This window comes from Schistocerca piceifrons, chromosome 8, assembly GCF_021461385.2.
Source record: "Schistocerca piceifrons isolate TAMUIC-IGC-003096 chromosome 8, iqSchPice1.1, whole genome shotgun sequence".
NCBI lineage: Eukaryota > Metazoa > Arthropoda > Insecta > Orthoptera > Acrididae > Schistocerca > Schistocerca piceifrons.
Genome location: NC_060145.1, coordinates 435,275,404 through 435,292,782, shown reverse-complemented (window position 1 = coordinate 435,292,782; position 17,379 = coordinate 435,275,404). Strand labels below are relative to the sequence as shown.

The 17,379-nt window shown below is 53.2% G+C and overlaps 47 non-coding genes across 47 annotated transcripts; 36 read left to right on the top strand and 11 right to left on the bottom strand.

The window, feature by feature from the left end:
• The first annotated feature begins 353 nt into the window (after positions 1-353).
• On the top strand, positions 354-445 carry Trnai-uau. The gene is given in 2 exon segments: positions 354-391; positions 410-445. It is a non-coding gene; the product is annotated as a tRNA-Ile (tRNA).
• Positions 446-552: 107 nt separating this feature from the next.
• On the top strand, positions 553-624 carry Trnad-guc. Its single transcript has one exon. It is a non-coding gene; the product is annotated as a tRNA-Asp (tRNA).
• Positions 625-731: 107 nt separating this feature from the next.
• Trnad-guc lies at positions 732-803 on the top strand. Its single transcript has one exon. It is a non-coding gene; the product is annotated as a tRNA-Asp (tRNA).
• A 604-nt stretch (positions 804-1,407) lies between these two features.
• Positions 1,408-1,480, bottom strand: Trnar-acg. The gene has a single exon. It is a non-coding gene; the product is annotated as a tRNA-Arg (tRNA).
• Positions 1,481-1,858: 378 nt separating this feature from the next.
• Trnai-uau lies at positions 1,859-1,950 on the top strand. The gene is given in 2 exon segments: positions 1,859-1,896; positions 1,915-1,950. It is a non-coding gene; the product is annotated as a tRNA-Ile (tRNA).
• A 107-nt stretch (positions 1,951-2,057) lies between these two features.
• On the top strand, positions 2,058-2,129 carry Trnad-guc. Its single transcript has one exon. It is a non-coding gene; the product is annotated as a tRNA-Asp (tRNA).
• Positions 2,130-2,236: 107 nt separating this feature from the next.
• Trnad-guc lies at positions 2,237-2,308 on the top strand. Its single transcript has one exon. It is a non-coding gene; the product is annotated as a tRNA-Asp (tRNA).
• A 604-nt stretch (positions 2,309-2,912) lies between these two features.
• Trnar-acg lies at positions 2,913-2,985 on the bottom strand. The gene has a single exon. It is a non-coding gene; the product is annotated as a tRNA-Arg (tRNA).
• Positions 2,986-3,363: 378 nt separating this feature from the next.
• Positions 3,364-3,455, top strand: Trnai-uau. Its single transcript is given in 2 exon segments — positions 3,364-3,401; positions 3,420-3,455. It is a non-coding gene; the product is annotated as a tRNA-Ile (tRNA).
• A 107-nt stretch (positions 3,456-3,562) lies between these two features.
• On the top strand, positions 3,563-3,634 carry Trnad-guc. Its single transcript has one exon. It is a non-coding gene; the product is annotated as a tRNA-Asp (tRNA).
• A 107-nt stretch (positions 3,635-3,741) lies between these two features.
• Trnad-guc lies at positions 3,742-3,813 on the top strand. The gene has a single exon. It is a non-coding gene; the product is annotated as a tRNA-Asp (tRNA).
• A 604-nt stretch (positions 3,814-4,417) lies between these two features.
• Trnar-acg lies at positions 4,418-4,490 on the bottom strand. Its single transcript has one exon. It is a non-coding gene; the product is annotated as a tRNA-Arg (tRNA).
• A 378-nt stretch (positions 4,491-4,868) lies between these two features.
• On the top strand, positions 4,869-4,960 carry Trnai-uau. The gene is given in 2 exon segments: positions 4,869-4,906; positions 4,925-4,960. It is a non-coding gene; the product is annotated as a tRNA-Ile (tRNA).
• A 107-nt stretch (positions 4,961-5,067) lies between these two features.
• On the top strand, positions 5,068-5,139 carry Trnad-guc. Its single transcript has one exon. It is a non-coding gene; the product is annotated as a tRNA-Asp (tRNA).
• A 107-nt stretch (positions 5,140-5,246) lies between these two features.
• Positions 5,247-5,318, top strand: Trnad-guc. The gene has a single exon. It is a non-coding gene; the product is annotated as a tRNA-Asp (tRNA).
• Positions 5,319-5,922: 604 nt separating this feature from the next.
• On the bottom strand, positions 5,923-5,995 carry Trnar-acg. The gene has a single exon. It is a non-coding gene; the product is annotated as a tRNA-Arg (tRNA).
• Positions 5,996-6,373: 378 nt separating this feature from the next.
• Trnai-uau lies at positions 6,374-6,465 on the top strand. Its single transcript is given in 2 exon segments — positions 6,374-6,411; positions 6,430-6,465. It is a non-coding gene; the product is annotated as a tRNA-Ile (tRNA).
• A 107-nt stretch (positions 6,466-6,572) lies between these two features.
• Trnad-guc lies at positions 6,573-6,644 on the top strand. Its single transcript has one exon. It is a non-coding gene; the product is annotated as a tRNA-Asp (tRNA).
• Positions 6,645-6,751: 107 nt separating this feature from the next.
• Trnad-guc lies at positions 6,752-6,823 on the top strand. Its single transcript has one exon. It is a non-coding gene; the product is annotated as a tRNA-Asp (tRNA).
• Positions 6,824-7,427: 604 nt separating this feature from the next.
• Trnar-acg lies at positions 7,428-7,500 on the bottom strand. Its single transcript has one exon. It is a non-coding gene; the product is annotated as a tRNA-Arg (tRNA).
• Positions 7,501-7,878: 378 nt separating this feature from the next.
• On the top strand, positions 7,879-7,970 carry Trnai-uau. The gene is given in 2 exon segments: positions 7,879-7,916; positions 7,935-7,970. It is a non-coding gene; the product is annotated as a tRNA-Ile (tRNA).
• Positions 7,971-8,077: 107 nt separating this feature from the next.
• On the top strand, positions 8,078-8,149 carry Trnad-guc. The gene has a single exon. It is a non-coding gene; the product is annotated as a tRNA-Asp (tRNA).
• Positions 8,150-8,256: 107 nt separating this feature from the next.
• On the top strand, positions 8,257-8,328 carry Trnad-guc. Its single transcript has one exon. It is a non-coding gene; the product is annotated as a tRNA-Asp (tRNA).
• A 604-nt stretch (positions 8,329-8,932) lies between these two features.
• On the bottom strand, positions 8,933-9,005 carry Trnar-acg. The gene has a single exon. It is a non-coding gene; the product is annotated as a tRNA-Arg (tRNA).
• A 378-nt stretch (positions 9,006-9,383) lies between these two features.
• Positions 9,384-9,475, top strand: Trnai-uau. The gene is given in 2 exon segments: positions 9,384-9,421; positions 9,440-9,475. It is a non-coding gene; the product is annotated as a tRNA-Ile (tRNA).
• A 107-nt stretch (positions 9,476-9,582) lies between these two features.
• On the top strand, positions 9,583-9,654 carry Trnad-guc. Its single transcript has one exon. It is a non-coding gene; the product is annotated as a tRNA-Asp (tRNA).
• Positions 9,655-9,761: 107 nt separating this feature from the next.
• Positions 9,762-9,833, top strand: Trnad-guc. Its single transcript has one exon. It is a non-coding gene; the product is annotated as a tRNA-Asp (tRNA).
• A 604-nt stretch (positions 9,834-10,437) lies between these two features.
• Trnar-acg lies at positions 10,438-10,510 on the bottom strand. The gene has a single exon. It is a non-coding gene; the product is annotated as a tRNA-Arg (tRNA).
• Positions 10,511-10,888: 378 nt separating this feature from the next.
• Positions 10,889-10,980, top strand: Trnai-uau. Its single transcript is given in 2 exon segments — positions 10,889-10,926; positions 10,945-10,980. It is a non-coding gene; the product is annotated as a tRNA-Ile (tRNA).
• A 107-nt stretch (positions 10,981-11,087) lies between these two features.
• On the top strand, positions 11,088-11,159 carry Trnad-guc. The gene has a single exon. It is a non-coding gene; the product is annotated as a tRNA-Asp (tRNA).
• Positions 11,160-11,266: 107 nt separating this feature from the next.
• Positions 11,267-11,338, top strand: Trnad-guc. Its single transcript has one exon. It is a non-coding gene; the product is annotated as a tRNA-Asp (tRNA).
• A 604-nt stretch (positions 11,339-11,942) lies between these two features.
• Trnar-acg lies at positions 11,943-12,015 on the bottom strand. Its single transcript has one exon. It is a non-coding gene; the product is annotated as a tRNA-Arg (tRNA).
• Positions 12,016-12,393: 378 nt separating this feature from the next.
• On the top strand, positions 12,394-12,485 carry Trnai-uau. The gene is given in 2 exon segments: positions 12,394-12,431; positions 12,450-12,485. It is a non-coding gene; the product is annotated as a tRNA-Ile (tRNA).
• A 107-nt stretch (positions 12,486-12,592) lies between these two features.
• On the top strand, positions 12,593-12,664 carry Trnad-guc. Its single transcript has one exon. It is a non-coding gene; the product is annotated as a tRNA-Asp (tRNA).
• A 107-nt stretch (positions 12,665-12,771) lies between these two features.
• On the top strand, positions 12,772-12,843 carry Trnad-guc. Its single transcript has one exon. It is a non-coding gene; the product is annotated as a tRNA-Asp (tRNA).
• Positions 12,844-13,447: 604 nt separating this feature from the next.
• Positions 13,448-13,520, bottom strand: Trnar-acg. The gene has a single exon. It is a non-coding gene; the product is annotated as a tRNA-Arg (tRNA).
• A 378-nt stretch (positions 13,521-13,898) lies between these two features.
• Trnai-uau lies at positions 13,899-13,990 on the top strand. The gene is given in 2 exon segments: positions 13,899-13,936; positions 13,955-13,990. It is a non-coding gene; the product is annotated as a tRNA-Ile (tRNA).
• Positions 13,991-14,097: 107 nt separating this feature from the next.
• On the top strand, positions 14,098-14,169 carry Trnad-guc. The gene has a single exon. It is a non-coding gene; the product is annotated as a tRNA-Asp (tRNA).
• Positions 14,170-14,276: 107 nt separating this feature from the next.
• Positions 14,277-14,348, top strand: Trnad-guc. The gene has a single exon. It is a non-coding gene; the product is annotated as a tRNA-Asp (tRNA).
• Positions 14,349-14,952: 604 nt separating this feature from the next.
• On the bottom strand, positions 14,953-15,025 carry Trnar-acg. The gene has a single exon. It is a non-coding gene; the product is annotated as a tRNA-Arg (tRNA).
• Positions 15,026-15,403: 378 nt separating this feature from the next.
• Positions 15,404-15,495, top strand: Trnai-uau. Its single transcript is given in 2 exon segments — positions 15,404-15,441; positions 15,460-15,495. It is a non-coding gene; the product is annotated as a tRNA-Ile (tRNA).
• A 107-nt stretch (positions 15,496-15,602) lies between these two features.
• Positions 15,603-15,674, top strand: Trnad-guc. The gene has a single exon. It is a non-coding gene; the product is annotated as a tRNA-Asp (tRNA).
• A 107-nt stretch (positions 15,675-15,781) lies between these two features.
• On the top strand, positions 15,782-15,853 carry Trnad-guc. The gene has a single exon. It is a non-coding gene; the product is annotated as a tRNA-Asp (tRNA).
• A 604-nt stretch (positions 15,854-16,457) lies between these two features.
• Trnar-acg lies at positions 16,458-16,530 on the bottom strand. Its single transcript has one exon. It is a non-coding gene; the product is annotated as a tRNA-Arg (tRNA).
• A 378-nt stretch (positions 16,531-16,908) lies between these two features.
• Positions 16,909-17,000, top strand: Trnai-uau. The gene is given in 2 exon segments: positions 16,909-16,946; positions 16,965-17,000. It is a non-coding gene; the product is annotated as a tRNA-Ile (tRNA).
• A 107-nt stretch (positions 17,001-17,107) lies between these two features.
• On the top strand, positions 17,108-17,179 carry Trnad-guc. Its single transcript has one exon. It is a non-coding gene; the product is annotated as a tRNA-Asp (tRNA).
• A 107-nt stretch (positions 17,180-17,286) lies between these two features.
• On the top strand, positions 17,287-17,358 carry Trnad-guc. The gene has a single exon. It is a non-coding gene; the product is annotated as a tRNA-Asp (tRNA).
• The last annotated feature ends 21 nt before the right edge of the window (positions 17,359-17,379 follow it).

Sequence of the window (17,379 nt, the reverse complement as noted above, 5' to 3'; positions counted from 1 at the left end):
CAAGTGCAATTCGCTAAGAAACGTGTTCTGCATGGCTGAGCAAGCTCCCAAGGAAGGTACCTTTCGTGCAGCTGCGTGGCCGCAGTGCGCCTGCAGAGCTTAGAGCTTGCCACGCATCTGCTCTCGCTGTTCGACAGGTAGCAGAAGGCAAGGCGCGCGTTTTCCCACGTTTTCTCGACGACGAGAGCCGGTTGATGTGCATGTAAGCGTAGCATATGAAACAAGAATAGCACGAAGCATTGGTAGTCAGGTGCCAAAGTCGCAGTATGGCATCAGGTGGCGATCGTATGTTTCTGTGGCCACCACTGGATTGCAGCAAAGTGAATACCGCTAACTGAAAGCACTCTGTTGTAGCCCCAGTGGCGCAATTGGTTAGCGCACGGTACTTATAAGGCAGTAGCCGTGAGCAATGCCGGGGTTGTGAGTTCGAGCCTCACCTGGGGCATACTTTTATTTCTTAGCAGCTGTCTCTGACAGCAACAGGAGGCTAGGTTTGAGATGTATCAGCTATTTGAGTAACATAATTGTGCATTCGAGACGCTAGCTGCGTCTTCCTCGGTAGTATAGTGGTTAGTATCCCCGCCTGTCACGCGGGAGACCGGGGTTCGATTCCCCGCCGGGGAGGCACATCCGATTTTTAATTGCTGCTCTATCACTCGCCGAACTTAGTGTAGGTCGTTTGCGGCTACTAGCACCATATCTCTCGCACACAGGCACCTGTCTACAGCGCATCCTCGGTAGTATAGTGGTTAGTATCCCCGCCTGTCACGCGGGAGACCGGGGTTCGATTCCCCGCCGGGGAGATGCGATTTTTATCTCACAACCCTGTTCGAGTGTTGCGCGTATGTGGGTCGTAAGAGCATTAACTTTGCGATCGTGGAGTGTAGTTGGCGCAAAATCTTAAAAAATGCTACAACTTAGGAAGTGGTTCTCGCATTCTTCACATTTCAGAACTGCGGGGTATGCTGTTAACGCTGTATCAAAGCACCCCAGCCGACGCTGTGGGCGTAATAATCGAGCTCGGCACAGTCCGCAAAAGAAATAATTTTAGCAGAGCGTGGTTTCGATCCACGGACCTCTGGGTTATGGGCCCAGCACGCTTCCACTGCGCCACTCTGCTGCCTGGGGTTGCGCCGGCTCTTCGCCACGTGACGTGGGACACTTGGAAAGTGTTGTCTGCGTCGCTTTCACACGCCTGTATTTAATTGCGTATCATCTCCTACAGCTCTCAGCTTGACTTGTCTCGACTTTGCTCGACTGACGCTACGCTGACGCTTGCAGGCAGCGATATTTACCACGATCGACTCGACATGCAGCTGCGAGATGCACAGGAGCAACAAAGCACTCCACGGTGCGGCGACATACGAAATCCACTGCCCAGCTACGCGTCGGCAACTAACAAAACGCCGACCCTGCCAGGATTCGAACCTGGAATCTTCTGATCCGTAGTCAGACGCGTTATCCGTTGCGCCACAGGGCCAGTGGCAGCATTTCTTTCTACGAGACAAGTGCAATTCGCTAAGAAACGTGTTCTCCATGGCTGAGCAAGCTCCCAAGGAAGGTACCTTTCGTGCAGCTGCGTGGCCGCAGTGCGCCTGCAGAGCTTAGAGCTTGCCACGCATCTGCTCTCGCTGTTCGACAGGTAGCAGAAGGCAAGGCGCGCGTTTTCCCACGTTTTCTCGACGACGAGAGCCGGTTGATGTGCATGTAAGCGTAGCATATGAAACAAGAATAGCACGAAGCATTGGTAGTCAGGTGCCAAAGTCGCAGTATGGCATCAGGTGGCGATCGTATGTTTCTGTGGCCACCACTGGATTGCAGCAAAGTGAATACCGCTAACTGAAACCACTCTGTTGTAGCCCCAGTGGCGCAATTGGTTAGCGCACGGTACTTATAAGGCAGTAGCCGTGAGCAATGCCGGGGTTGTGAGTTCTAGCCTCACCTGGGGCATACTTTTATTTCTTAGCAGCTGTCTCTGACAGCAACAGGAGGCTAGGTTTGAGATGTATCAGCTATTTGAGTAACATAATTGTGCATTCGAGACGCTAGCTGCGTCTTCCTCGGTAGTATAGTGGTTAGTATCCCCGCCTGTCACGCGGGAGACCGGGGTTCGATTCCCCGCCGGGGAGGCACATCCGATTTTTAATTGCTGCTCTATCACTCGCCGAACTTAGTGTAGGTCGTTTGCGGCTACTAGCACCATATCTCTCGCACACAGGCACCTGTCTACAGCGCATCCTCGGTAGTATAGTGGTTAGTATCCCCGCCTGTCACGCGGGAGACCGGGGTTCGATTCCCCGCCGGGGAGATGCGACTTTTATCTCACAACCCTGTTCGAGTGTTGCGCGTATGTGGGTCGTAAGAGCATTAACTTTGCGATCGTGGAGTGTAGTTGGCGCAAAATCTTAAAAAATGCTACAACTTAGGAAGTGGTTCTCGCATTCTTCACATTTCAGAACTGCGGGGTATGCTGTTAACGCTGTATCAAAGCACCCCAGCCGACGCTGTGGGCGTAATAATCGAGCTCGGCACAGTCCGCAAAAGAAATAATTTTAGCAGAGCGTGGTTTCGATCCACGGACCTCTGGGTTATGGGCCCAGCACGCTTCCACTGCGCCACTCTGCTGCCTGGGGTTGCGCCGGCTCTTCGCCACGTGACGTGGGACACTTGGAAAGTGTTGTCTGCGTCGCTTTCACACGCCTGTATTTAATTGCGTATCATCTCCTACAGCTCTCAGCTTGACTTGTCTCGACTTTGCTCGACTGACGCTACGCTGACGCTTGCAGGCAGCGATATTTACCACGATCGACTCGACATGCAGCTGCGAGATGCACAGGAGCAACAAAGCACTCCACGGTGCGGCGACATACGAAATCCACTGCCCAGCTACGCGTCGGCAACTAACAAAACGCCGACCCTGCCAGGATTCGAACCTGGAATCTTCTGATCCGTAGTCAGACGCGTTATCCGTTGCGCCACAGGGCCAGTGGCAGCATTTCTTTCTACGAGACAAGTGCAATTCGCTAAGAAACGTGTTCTCCATGGCTGAGCAAGCTCCCAAGGAAGGTACCTTTCGTGCAGCTGCGTGGCCGCAGTGCGCCTGCAGAGCTTAGAGCTTGCCACGCATCTGCTCTCGCTGTTCGACAGGTAGCAGAAGGCAAGGCGCGCGTTTTCCCACGTTTTCTCGACGACGAGAGCCGGTTGATGTGCATGTAAGCGTAGCATATGAAACAAGAATAGCACGAAGCATTGGTAGTCAGGTGCCAAAGTCGCAGTATGGCATCAGGTGGCGATCGTATGTTTCTGTGGCCACCACTGGATTGCAGCAAAGTGAATACCGCTAACTGAAAGCACTCTGTTGTAGCCCCAGTGGCGCAATTGGTTAGCGCACGGTACTTATAAGGCGGTTGCCGTGAGCAATGCCGGGGTTGTGAGTTCGAGCCTCACCTGGGGCATACTTTTATTTCTTAGCAGCTGTCTCTGACAGCAACAGGAGGCTAGGTTTGAGATGTATCAGCTATTTGAGTAACATAATTGTGCATTCGAGACGCTAGCTGCGTCTTCCTCGGTAGTATAGTGGTTAGTATCCCCGCCTGTCACGCGGGAGACCGGGGTTCGATTCCCCGCCGGGGAGGCACATCCGATTTTTAATTGCTGCTCTATCACTCGCCGAACTTAGTGTAGGTCGTTTGCGGCTACTAGCACCATATCTCTCGCACACAGGCACCTGTCTACAGCGCATCCTCGGTAGTATAGTGGTTAGTATCCCCGCCTGTCACGCGGGAGGCCGGGGTTCGATTCCCCGCCGGGGAGATGCGACTTTTATCTCACAACCCTGTTCGAGTGTTGCGCGTATGTGGGTCGTAAGAGCATTAACTTTGCGATCGTGGAGTGTAGTTGGCGCAAAATCTTAAAAAATGCTACAACTTAGGAAGTGGTTCTCGCATTCTTCACATTTCAGAACTGCGGGGTATGCTGTTAACGCTGTATCAAAGCACCCCAGCCGACGCTGTGGGCGTAATAATCGAGCTCGGCACAGTCCGCAAAAGAAATAATTTTAGCAGAGCGTGGTTTCGATCCACGGACCTCTGGGTTATGGGCCCAGCACGCTTCCACTGCGCCACTCTGCTGCCTGGGGTTGCGCCGGCTCTTCGCCACGTGACGTGGGACACTTGGAAAGTGTTGTCTGCGTCGCTTTCACACGCCTGTATTTAATTGCGTATCATCTCCTACAGCTCTCAGCTTGACTTGTCTCGACTTTGCTCGACTGACGCTACGCTGACGCTTGCAGGCAGCGATATTTACCACGATCGACTCGACATGCAGCTGCGAGATGCACAGGAGCAACAAAGCACTCCACGGTGCGGCGACATACGAAATCCACTGCCCAGCTACGCGTCGGCAACTAACAAAACGCCGACCCTGACAGGATTCGAACCTGGAATCTTCTGATCCGTAGTCAGACGCGTTATCCGTTGCGCCACAGGGCCAGTGGCAGCATTTCTTTCTACGAGACAAGTGCAATTCGCTAAGAAACGTGTTCTGCATGGCTGAGCAAGCTCCCAAGGAAGGTACCTTTCGTGCAGCTGCGTGGCCGCAGTGCGCCTGCAGAGCTTAGAGCTTGCCACGCATCTGCTCTCGCTGTTCGACAGGTAGCAGAAGGCAAGGCGCGCGTTTTCCCACGTTTTCTCGACGACGAGAGCCGGTTGATGTGCATGTAAGCGTAGCATATGAAACAAGAATAGCACGAAGCATTGGTAGTCAGGTGCCAAAGTCGCAGTATGGCATCAGGTGGCGATCGTATGTTTCTGTGGCCACCACTGGATTGCAGCAAAGTGAATACCGCTAACTGAAAGCACTCTGTTGTAGCCCCAGTGGCGCAATTGGTTAGCGCACGGTACTTATAAGGCAGTAGCCGTGAGCAATGCCGGGGTTGTGAGTTCGAGCCTCACCTGGGGCATACTTTTATTTCTTAGCAGCTGTCTCTGACAGCAACAGGAGGCTAGGTTTGAGATGTATCAGCTATTTGAGTAACATAATTGTGCATTCGAGACGCTAGCTGCGTCTTCCTCGGTAGTATAGTGGTTAGTATCCCCGCCTGTCACGCGGGAGACCGGGGTTCGATTCCCCGCCGGGGAGGCACATCCGATTTTTAATTGCTGCTCTATCACTCGCCGAACTTAGTGTAGGTCGTTTGCGGCTACTAGCACCATATCTCTCGCACACAGGCACCTGTCTACAGCGCATCCTCGGTAGTATAGTGGTTAGTATCCCCGCCTGTCACGCGGGAGACCGGGGTTCGATTCCCCGCCGGGGAGATGCGATTTTTATCTCACAACCCTGTTCGAGTGTTGCGCGTATGTGGGTCGTAAGAGCATTAACTTTGCGATCGTGGAGTGTAGTTGGCGCAAAATCTTAAAAAATGCTACAACTTAGGAAGTGGTTCTCGCATTCTTCACATTTCAGAACTGCGGGGTATGCTGTTAACGCTGTATCAAAGCACCCCAGCCGACGCTGTGGGCGTAATAATCGAGCTCGGCACAGTCCGCAAAAGAAATAATTTTAGCAGAGCGTGGTTTCGATCCACGGACCTCTGGGTTATGGGCCCAGCACGCTTCCACTGCGCCACTCTGCTGCCTGGGGTTGCGCCGGCTCTTCGCCACGTGACGTGGGACACTTGGAAAGTGTTGTCTGCGTCGCTTTCACACGCCTGTATTTAATTGCGTATCATCTCCTACAGCTCTCAGCTTGACTTGTCTCGACTTTGCTCGACTGACGCTACGCTGACGCTTGCAGGCAGCGATATTTACCACGATCGACTCGACATGCAGCTGCGAGATGCACAGGAGCAACAAAGCACTCCACGGTGCGGCGACATACGAAATCCACTGCCCAGCTACGCGTCGGCAACTAACAAAACGCCGACCCTGCCAGGATTCGAACCTGGAATCTTCTGATCCGTAGTCAGACGCGTTATCCGTTGCGCCACAGGGCCAGTGGCAGCATTTCTTTCTACGAGACAAGTGCAATTCGCTAAGAAACGTGTTCGCCATGGCTGAGCAAGCTCCCAAGGAAGGTACCTTTCGTGCAGCTGCGTGGCCGCAGTGCGCCTGCAGAGCTTAGAGCTTGCCACGCATCTGCTCTCACTGTTCGACAGGTAGCAGAAGGCAAGGCGCGCGTTTTCCCACGTTTTCTCGACGACGAGAGCCGGTTGATGTGCATGTAAGCGTAGCATATGAAACAAGAATAGCACGAAGCATTGGTAGTCAGGTGCCAAAGTCGCAGTATGGCATCAGGTGGCGATCGTATGTTTCTGTGGCCACCACTGGATTGCAGCAAAGTGAATACCGCTAACTGAAACCACTCTGTTGTAGCCCCAGTGGCGCAATTGGTTAGCGCACGGTACTTATAAGGCAGTAGCCGTGAGCAATGCCGGGGTTGTGAGTTCGAGCCTCACCTGGGGCATACTTTTATTTCTTAGCAGCTGTCTCTGACAGCAACAGGAGGCTAGGTTTGAGATGTATCAGCTATTTGAGTAACATAATTGTGCATTCGAGACGCTAGCTGCGTCTTCCTCGGTAGTATAGTGGTTAGTATCCCCGCCTGTCACGCGGGAGACCGGGGTTCGATTCCCCGCCGGGGAGGCACATCCGATTTTTAATTGCTGCTCTATCACTCGCCGAACTTAGTGTAGGTCGTTTGCGGCTACTAGCACCATATCTCTCGCACACAGGCACCTGTCTACAGCGCATCCTCGGTAGTATAGTGGTTAGTATCCCCGCCTGTCACGCGGGAGACCGGGGTTCGATTCCCCGCCGGGGAGATGCGATTTTTATCTCACAACCCTGTTCGAGTGTTGCGCGTATGTGGGTCGTAAGAGCATTAACTTTGCGATCGTGGAGTGTAGTTGGCGCAAAATCTTAAAAAATGCTACAACTTAGGAAGTGGTTCTCGCATTCTTCACATTTCAGAACTGCGGGGTATGCTGTTAACGCTGTATCAAAGCACCCCAGCCGACGCTGTGGGCGTAATAATCGAGCTCGGCACAGTCCGCAAAAGAAATAATTTTAGCAGAGCGTGGTTTCGATCCACGGACCTCTGGGTTATGGGCCCAGCACGCTTCCACTGCGCCACTCTGCTGCCTGGGGTTGCGCCGGCTCTTCGCCACGTGACGTGGGACACTTGGAAAGTGTTGTCTGCGTCGCTTTCACACGCCTGTATTTAATTGCGTATCATCTCCTACAGCTCTCAGCTTGACTTGTCTCGACTTTGCTCGACTGACGCTACGCTGACGCTTGCAGGCAGCGATATTTACCACGATCGACTCGACATGCAGCTGCGAGATGCACAGGAGCAACAAAGCACTCCACGGTGCGGCGACATACGAAATCCACTGCCCAGCTACGCGTCGGCAACTAACAAAACGCCGACCCTGCCAGGATTCGAACCTGGAATCTTCTGATCCGTAGTCAGACGCGTTATCCGTTGCGCCACAGGGCCAGTGGCAGCATTTCTTTCTACGAGACAAGTGCAATTCGCTAAGAAACGTGTTCTCCATGGCTGAGCAAGCTCCCAAGGAAGGTACCTTTCGTGCAGCTGCGTGGCCGCAGTGCGCCTGCAGAGCTTAGAGCTTGCCACGCATCTGCTCTCGCTGTTCGACAGGTAGCAGAAGGCAAGGCGCGCGTTTTCCCACGTTTTCTCGACGACGAGAGCCGGTTGATGTGCATGTAAGCGTAGCATATGAAACAAGAATAGCACGAAGCATTGGTAGTCAGGTGCCAAAGTCGCAGTATGGCATCAGGTGGCGATCGTATGTTTCTGTGGCCACCACTGGATTGCAGCAAAGTGAATACCGCTAACTGAAACCACTCTGTTGTAGCCCCAGTGGCGCAATTGGTTAGCGCACGGTACTTATAAGGCAGTAGCCGTGAGCAATGCCGGGGTTGTGAGTTCGAGCCTCACCTGGGGCATACTTTTATTTCTTAGCAGCTGTCTCTGACAGCAACAGGAGGCTAGGTTTGAGATGTATCAGCTATTTGAGTAACATAATTGTGCATTCGAAACGCTAGCTGCGTCTTCCTCGGTAGTATAGTGGTTAGTATCCCCGCCTGTCACGCGGGAGACCGGGGTTCGATTCCCCGCCGGGGAGGCACATCCGATTTTTAATTGCTGCTCTATCACTCGCCGAACTTAGTGTAGGTCGTTTGCGGCTACTAGCACCATATCTCTCGCACACAGGCACCTGTCTACAGCGCATCCTCGGTAGTATAGTGGTTAGTATCCCCGCCTGTCACGCGGGAGACCGGGGTTCGATTCCCCGCCGGGGAGATGCGATTTTTATCTCACAACCCTGTTCGAGTGTTGCGCGTATGTGGGTCGTAAGAGCATTAACTTTGCGATCGTGGAGTGTAGTTGGCGCAAAATCTTAAAAAATGCTACAACTTAGGAAGTGGTTCTCGCATTCTTCACATTTCAGAACTGCGGGGTATGCTGTTAACGCTGTATCAAAGCACCCCAGCCGACGCTGTGGGCGTAATAATCGAGCTCGGCACAGTCCGCAAAAGAAATAATTTTAGCAGAGCGTCGTTTCGATCCACGGACCTCTGGGTTATGGGCCCAGCACGCTTCCACTGCGCCACTCTGCTGCCTGGGGTTGCGCCGGCTCTTCGCCACGTGACGTGGGACACTTGGAAAGTGTTGTCTGCGTCGCTTTCACACGCCTGTATTTAATTGCGTATCATCTCCTACAGCTCTCAGCTTGACTTGTCTCGACTTTGCTCGACTGACGCTACGCTGACGCTTGCAGGCAGCGATATTTACCACGATCGACTCGACATGCAGCTGCGAGATGCACAGGAGCAACAAAGCACTCCACGGTGCGGCGACATACGAAATCCACTGCCCAGCTACGCGTCGGCAACTAACAAAACGCCGACCCTGACAGGATTCGAACCTGGAATCTTCTGATCCGTAGTCAGACGCGTTATCCGTTGCGCCACAGGGCCAGTGGCAGCATTTCTTTCTACGAGACAAGTGCAATTCGCTAAGAAACGTGTTCTGCATGGCTGAGCAAGCTCCCAAGGAAGGTACCTTTCGTGCAGCTGCGTGGCCGCAGTGCGCCTGCAGAGCTTAGAGCTTGCCACGCATCTGCTCTCGCTGTTCGACAGGTAGCAGAAGGCAAGGCGCGCGTTTTCCCACGTTTTCTCGACGACGAGAGCCGGTTGATGTGCATGTAAGCGTAGCATATGAAACAAGAATAGCACGAAGCATTGGTAGTCAGGTGCCAAAGTCGCAGTATGGCATCAGGTGGCGATCGTATGTTTCTGTGGCCACCACTGGATTGCAGCAAAGTGAATACCGCTAACTGAAAGCACTCTGTTGTAGCCCCAGTGGCGCAATTGGTTAGCGCACGGTACTTATAAGGCAGTAGCCGTGAGCAATGCCGGGGTTGTGAGTTCGAGCCTCACCTGGGGCATACTTTTATTTCTTAGCAGCTGTCTCTGACAGCAACAGGAGGCTAGGTTTGAGATGTATCAGCTATTTGAGTAACATAATTGTGCATTCGAGACGCTAGCTGCGTCTTCCTCGGTAGTATAGTGGTTAGTATCCCCGCCTGTCACGCGGGAGACCGGGGTTCGATTCCCCGCCGGGGAGGCACATCCGATTTTTAATTGCTGCTCTATCACTCGCCGAACTTAGTGTAGGTCGTTTGCGGCTACTAGCACCATATCTCTCGCACACAGGCACCTGTCTACAGCGCATCCTCGGTAGTATAGTGGTTAGTATCCCCGCCTGTCACGCGGGAGACCGGGGTTCGATTCCCCGTCGGGGAGATGCGATTTTTATCTCACAACCCTGTTCGAGTGTTGCGCGTATGTGGGTCGTAAGAGCATTAACTTTGCGATCGTGGAGTGTAGTTGGCGCAAAATCTTAAAAAATGCTACAACTTAGGAAGTGGTTCTCGCATTCTTCACATTTCAGAACTGCGGGGTATGCTGTTAACGCTGTATCAAAGCACCCCAGCCGACGCTGTGGGCGTAATAATCGAGCTCGGCACAGTCCGCAAAAGAAATAATTTTAGCAGAGCGTGGTTTCGATCCACGGACCTCTGGGTTATGGGCCCAGCACGCTTCCACTGCGCCACTCTGCTGCCTGGGGTTGCGCCGGCTCTTCGCCACGTGACGTGGGACACTTGGAAAGTGTTGTCTGCGTCGCTTTCACACGCCTGTATTTAATTGCGTATCATCTCCTACAGCTCTCAGCTTGACTTGTCTCGACTTTGCTCGACTGACGCTACGCTGACGCTTGCAGGCAGCGATATTTACCACGATCGACTCGACATGCAGCTGCGAGATGCACAGGAGCAACAAAGCACTCCACGGTGCGGCGACATACGAAATCCACTGCCCAGCTACGCGTCGGCAACTAACAAAACGCCGACCCTGCCAGGATTCGAACCTGGAATCTTCTGATCCGTAGTCAGACGCGTTATCCGTTGCGCCACAGGGCCAGTGGCAGCATTTCTTTCTACGAGACAAGTGCAATTCGCTAAGAAACGTGTTCTGCATGGCTGAGCAAGCTCCCAAGGAAGGTACCTTTCGTGCAGCTGCGTGGCCGCAGTGCGCCTGCAGAGCTTAGAGCTTGCCACGCATCTGCTCTCGCTGTTCGACAGGTAGCAGAAGGCAAGGCGCGCGTTTTCCCACGTTTTCTCGACGACGAGAGCCGGTTGATGTGCATGTAAGCGTAGCATATGAAACAAGAATAGCACGAAGCATTGGTAGTCAGGTGCCAAAGTCGCAGTATGGCATCAGGTGGCGATCGTATGTTTCTGTGGCCACCACTGGATTGCAGCAAAGTGAATACCGCTAACTGAAAGCACTCTGTTGTAGCCCCAGTGGCGCAATTGGTTAGCGCACGGTACTTATAAGGCAGTAGCCGTGAGCAATGCCGGGGTTGTGAGTTCGAGCCTCACCTGGGGCATACTTTTATTTCTTAGCAGCTGTCTCTGACAGCAACAGGAGGCTAGGTTTGAGATGTATCAGCTATTTGAGTAACATAATTGTGCATTCGAGACGCTAGCTGCGTCTTCCTCGGTAGTATAGTGGTTAGTATCCCCGCCTGTCACGCGGGAGACCGGGGTTCGATTCCCCGCCGGGGAGGCACATCCGATTTTTAATTGCTGCTCTATCACTCGCCGAACTTAGTGTAGGTCGTTTGCGGCTACTAGCACCATATCTCTCGCACACAGGCACCTGTCTACAGCGCATCCTCGGTAGTATAGTGGTTAGTATCCCCGCCTGTCACGCGGGAGACCGGGGTTCGATTCCCCGTCGGGGAGATGCGATTTTTATCTCACAACCCTGTTCGAGTGTTGCGCGTATGTGGGTCGTAAGAGCATTAACTTTGCGATCGTGGAGTGTAGTTGGCGCAAAATCTTAAAAAATGCTACAACTTAGGAAGTGGTTCTCGCATTCTTCACATTTCAGAACTGCGGGGTATGCTGTTAACGCTGTATCAAAGCACCCCAGCCGACGCTGTGGGCGTAATAATCGAGCTCGGCACAGTCCGCAAAAGAAATAATTTTAGCAGAGCGTGGTTTCGATCCACGGACCTCTGGGTTATGGGCCCAGCACGCTTCCACTGCGCCACTCTGCTGCCTGGGGTTGCGCCGGCTCTTCGCCACGTGACGTGGGACACTTGGAAAGTGTTGTCTGCGTCGCTTTCACACGCCTGTATTTAATTGCGTATCATCTCCTACAGCTCTCAGCTTGACTTGTCTCGACTTTGCTCGACTGACGCTACGCTGACGCTTGCAGGCAGCGATATTTACCACGATCGACTCGACATGCAGCTGCGAGATGCACAGGAGCAACAAAGCACTCCACGGTGCGGCGACATACGAAATCCACTGCCCAGCTACGCGTCGGCAACTAACAAAACGCCGACCCTGCCAGGATTCGAACCTGGAATCTTCTGATCCGTAGTCAGACGCGTTATCCGTTGCGCCACAGGGCCAGTGGCAGCATTTCTTTCTACGAGACAAGTGCAATTCGCTAAGAAACGTGTTCTGCATGGCTGAGCAAGCTCCCAAGGAAGGTACCTTTCGTGCAGCTGCGTGGCCGCAGTGCGCCTGCAGAGCTTAGAGCTTGCCACGCATCTGCTCTCGCTGTTCGACAGGTAGCAGAAGGCAAGGCGCGCGTTTTCCCACGTTTTCTCGACGACGAGAGCCGATTGATGTGCATGTAAGCGTAGCATATGAAACAAGAATAGCACGAAGCATTGGTAGTCAGGTGCCAAAGTCGCAGTATGGCATCAGGTGGCGATCGTATGTTTCTGTGGCCACCACTGGATTGCAGCAAAGTGAATACCGCTAACTGAAAGCACTCTGTTGTAGCCCCAGTGGCGCAATAGGTTAGCGCACGGTACTTATAAGGCAGTAGCCGTGAGCAATGCCGGGGTTGTGAGTTCGAGCCTCACCTGGGGCATACTTTTATTTCTTAGCAGCTGTCTCTGACAGCAACAGGAGGCTAGGTTTGAGATGTATCAGCTATTTGAGTAACATAATTGTGCATTCGAGACGCTAGCTGCGTCTTCCTCGGTAGTATAGTGGTTAGTATCCCCGCCTGTCACGCGGGAGACCGGGGTTCGATTCCCCGCCGGGGAGGCACATCCGATTTTTAATTGCTGCTCTATCACTCGCCGAACTTAGTGTAGGTCGTTTGCGGCTACTAGCACCATATCTCTCGCACACAGGCACCTGTCTACACCGCATCCTCGGTAGTATAGTGGTTAGTATCCCCGCCTGTCACGCGGGAGACCGGGGTTCGATTCCCCGCCGGGGAGATGCGATTTTTATCTCACAACCCTGTTCGAGTGTTGCGCGTATGTGGGTCGTAAGAGCATTAACTTTGCGATCGTGGAGTGTAGTTGGCGCAAAATCTTAAAAAATGCTACAACTTAGGAAGTGGTTCTCGCATTCTTCACATTTCAGAACTGCGGGGTATGCTGTTAACGCTGTATCAAAGCACCCCAGCCGACGCTGTGGGCGTAATAATCGAGCTCGGCACAGTCCGCAAAAGAAATAATTTTAGCAGAGCGTGGTTTCGATCCACGGACCTCTGGGTTATGGGCCCAGCACGCTTCCACTGCGCCACTCTGCTGCCTGGGGTTGCGCCGGCTCTTCGCCACGTGACGTGGGACACTTGGAAAGTGTTGTCTGCGTCGCTTTCACACGCCTGTATTTAATTGCGTATCATCTCCTACAGCTCTCAGCTTGACTTGTCTCGACTTTGCTCGACTGACGCTACGCTGACGCTTGCAGGCAGCGATATTTACCACGATCGACTCGACATGCAGCTGCGAGATGCACAGGAGCAACAAAGCACTCCACGGTGCGGCGACATACGAAATCCACTGCCCAGCTACGCGTCGGCAACTAACAAAACGCCGACCCTGCCAGGATTCGAACCTGGAATCTTCTGATCCGTAGTCAGACGCGTTATCCGTTGCGCCACAGGGCCAGTGGCAGCATTTCTTTCTACGAGACAAGTGCAATTCGCTAAGAAACGTGTTCTGCATGGCTGAGCAAGCTCCCAAGGAAGGTACCTTTCGTGCAGCTGCGTGGCCGCAGTGCGCCTGCAGAGCTTAGAGCTTGCCACGCATCTGCTCTCGCTGTTCGACAGGTAGCAGAAGGCAAGGCGCGCGTTTTCCCACGTTTTCTCGACGACGAGAGCCGGTTGATGTGCATGTAAGCGTAGCATATGAAACAAGAATAGCACGAAGCATTGGTAGTCAGGTGCCAAAGTCGCAGTATGGCATCAGGTGGCGATCGTATGTTTCTGTGGCCACCACTGGATTGCAGCAAAGTGAATACCGCTAACTGAAAGCACTCTGTTGTAGCCCCAGTGGCGCAATTGGTTAGCGCACGGTACTTATAAGGCAGTAGCCGTGAGCAATGCCGGGGTTGTGAGTTCGAGCCTCACCTGGGGCATACTTTTATTTCTTAGCAGCTGTCTCTGACAGCAACAGGAGGCTAGGTTTGAGATGTATCAGCTATTTGAGTAACATAATTGTGCATTCGAGACGCTAGCTGCGTCTTCCTCGGTAGTATAGTGGTTAGTATCCCCGCCTGTCACGCGGGAGACCGGGGTTCGATTCCCCGCCGGGGAGGCACATCCGATTTTTAATTGCTGCTCTATCACTCGCCGAACTTAGTGTAGGTCGTTTGCGGCTACTAGCACCATATCTCTCGCACACAGGCACCTGTCTACAGCGCATCCTCGGTAGTATAGTGGTTAGTATCCCCGCCTGTCACGCGGGAGACCGGGGTTCGATTCCCCGTCGGGGAGATGCGATTTTTATCTCACAACCCTGTTCGAGTGTTGCGCGTATGTGGGTCGTAAGAGCATTAACTTTGCGATCGTGGAGTGTAGTTGGCGCAAAATCTTAAAAAATGCTACAACTTAGGAAGTGGTTCTCGCATTCTTCACATTTCAGAACTGCGGGGTATGCTGTTAACGCTGTATCAAAGCACCCCAGCCGACGCTGTGGGCGTAATAATCGAGCTCGGCACAGTCCGCAAAAGAAATAATTTTAGCAGAGCGTGGTTTCGATCCACGGACCTCTGGGTTATGGGCCCAGCACGCTTCCACTGCGCCACTCTGCTGCCTGGGGTTGCGCCGGCTCTTCGCCACGTGACGTGGGACACTTGGAAAGTGTTGTCTGCGTCGCTTTCACACGCCTGTATTTAATTGCGTATCATCTCCTACAGCTCTCAGCTTGACTTGTCTCGACTTTGCTCGACTGACGCTACGCTGACGCTTGCAGGCAGCGATATTTACCACGATCGACTCGACATGCAGCTGCGAGATGCACAGGAGCAACAAAGCACTCCACGGTGCGGCGACATACGAAATCCACTGCCCAGCTACGCGTCGGCAACTAACAAAACGCCGACCCTGCCAGGATTCGAACCTGGAATCTTCTGATCCGTAGTCAGACGCGTTATCCGTTGCGCCACAGGGCCAGTGGCAGCATTTCTTTCTACGAGACAAGTGCAATTCGCTAAGAAACGTGTTCTGCATGGCTGAGCAAGCTCCCAAGGAAGGTACCTTTCGTGCAGCTGCGTGGCCGCAGTGCGCCTGCAGAGCTTAGAGCTTGCCACGCATCTGCTCTCGCTGTTCGACAGGTAGCAGAAGGCAAGGCGCGCGTTTTCCCACGTTTTCTCGACGACGAGAGCCGATTGATGTGCATGTAAGCGTAGCATATGAAACAAGAATAGCACGAAGCATTGGTAGTCAGGTGCCAAAGTCGCAGTATGGCATCAGGTGGCGATCGTATGTTTCTGTGGCCACCACTGGATTGCAGCAAAGTGAATACCGCTAACTGAAAGCACTCTGTTGTAGCCCCAGTGGCGCAATAGGTTAGCGCACGGTACTTATAAGGCAGTAGCCGTGAGCAATGCCGGGGTTGTGAGTTCGAGCCTCACCTGGGGCATACTTTTATTTCTTAGCAGCTGTCTCTGACAGCAACAGGAGGCTAGGTTTGAGATGTATCAGCTATTTGAGTAACATAATTGTGCATTCGAGACGCTAGCTGCGTCTTCCTCGGTAGTATAGTGGTTAGTACCCCCGCCTGTCACGCGGGAGACCGGGGTTCGATTCCCCGCCGGGGAGGCACATCCGATTTTTAATTGCTGCTCTATCACTCGCCGAACTTAGTGTAGGTCGTTTGCGGCTACTAGCACCATATCTCTCGCACACAGGCACCTGTCTACACCGCATCCTCGGTAGTATAGTGGTTAGTATCCCCGCCTGTCACGCGGGAGACCGGGGTTCGATTCCCCGCCGGGGAGATGCGATTTTTATCTCACAACCCTGTTCGAGTGTTGCGCGTATGTGGGTCGTAAGAGCATTAACTTTGCGATCGTGGAGTGTAGTTGGCGCAAAATCTTAAAAAATGCTACAACTTAGGAAGTGGTTCTCGCATTCTTCACATTTCAGAACTGCGGGGTATGCTGTTAACGCTGTATCAAAGCACCCCAGCCGACGCTGTGGGCGTAATAATCGAGCTCGGCACAGTCCGCAAAAGAAATAATTTTAGCAGAGCGTGGTTTCGATCCACGGACCTCTGGGTTATGGGCCCAGCACGCTTCCACTGCGCCACTCTGCTGCCTGGGGTTGCGCCGGCTCTTCGCCACGTGACGTGGGACACTTGGAAAGTGTTGTCTGCGTCGCTTTCACACGCCTGTATTTAATTGCGTATCATCTCCTACAGCTCTCAGCTTGACTTGTCTCGACTTTGCTCGACTGACGCTACGCTGACGCTTGCAGGCAGCGATATTTACCACGATCGACTCGACATGCAGCTGCGAGATGCACAGGAGCAACAAAGCACTCCACGGTGCGGCGACATACGAAATCCACTGCCCAGCTACGCGTCGGCAACTAACAAAACGCCGACCCTGCCAGGATTCGAACCTGGAATCTTCTGATCCGTAGTCAGACGCGTTATCCGTTGCGCCACAGGGCCAGTGGCAGCATTTCTTTCTACGAGACAAGTGCAATTCGCTAAGAAACGTGTTCTGCATGGCTGAGCAAGCTCCCAAGGAAGGTACCTTTCGTGCAGCTGCGTGGCCGCAGTGCGCCTGCAGAGCTTAGAGCTTGCCACGCATCTGCTCTCGCTGTTCGACAGGTAGCAGAAGGCAAGGCGCGCGTTTTCCCACGTTTTCTCGACGACGAGAGCCGGTTGATGTGCATGTAAGCGTAGCATATGAAACAAGAATAGCACGAAGCATTGGTAGTCAGGTGCCAAAGTCGCAGTATGGCATCAGGTGGCGATCGTATGTTTCTGTGGCCACCACTGGATTGCAGCAAAGTGAATACCGCTAACTGAAAGCACTCTGTTGTAGCCCCAGTGGCGCAATTGGTTAGCGCACGGTACTTATAAGGCAGTAGCCGTGAGCAATGCCGGGGTTGTGAGTTCGAGCCTCACCTGGGGCATACTTTTATTTCTTAGCAGCTGTCTCTGACAGCAACAGGAGGCTAGGTTTGAGATGTATCAGCTATTTGAGTAACATAATTGTGCATTCGAGACGCTAGCTGCGTCTTCCTCGGTAGTATAGTGGTTAGTATCCCCGCCTGTCACGCGGGAGACCGGGGTTCGATTCCCCGCCGGGGAGGCACATCCGATTTTTAATTGCTGCTCTATCACTCGCCGAACTTAGTGTAGGTCGTTTGCGGCTACTAGCACCATATCTCTCGCACACAGGCACCTGTCTACAGCGCATCCTCGGTAGTATAGTGGTTAGTATCCCCGCCTGTCACGCGGGAGACCGGGGTTCGATTCCCCGTCGGGGAGATGCGATTTTTATCTCACAAC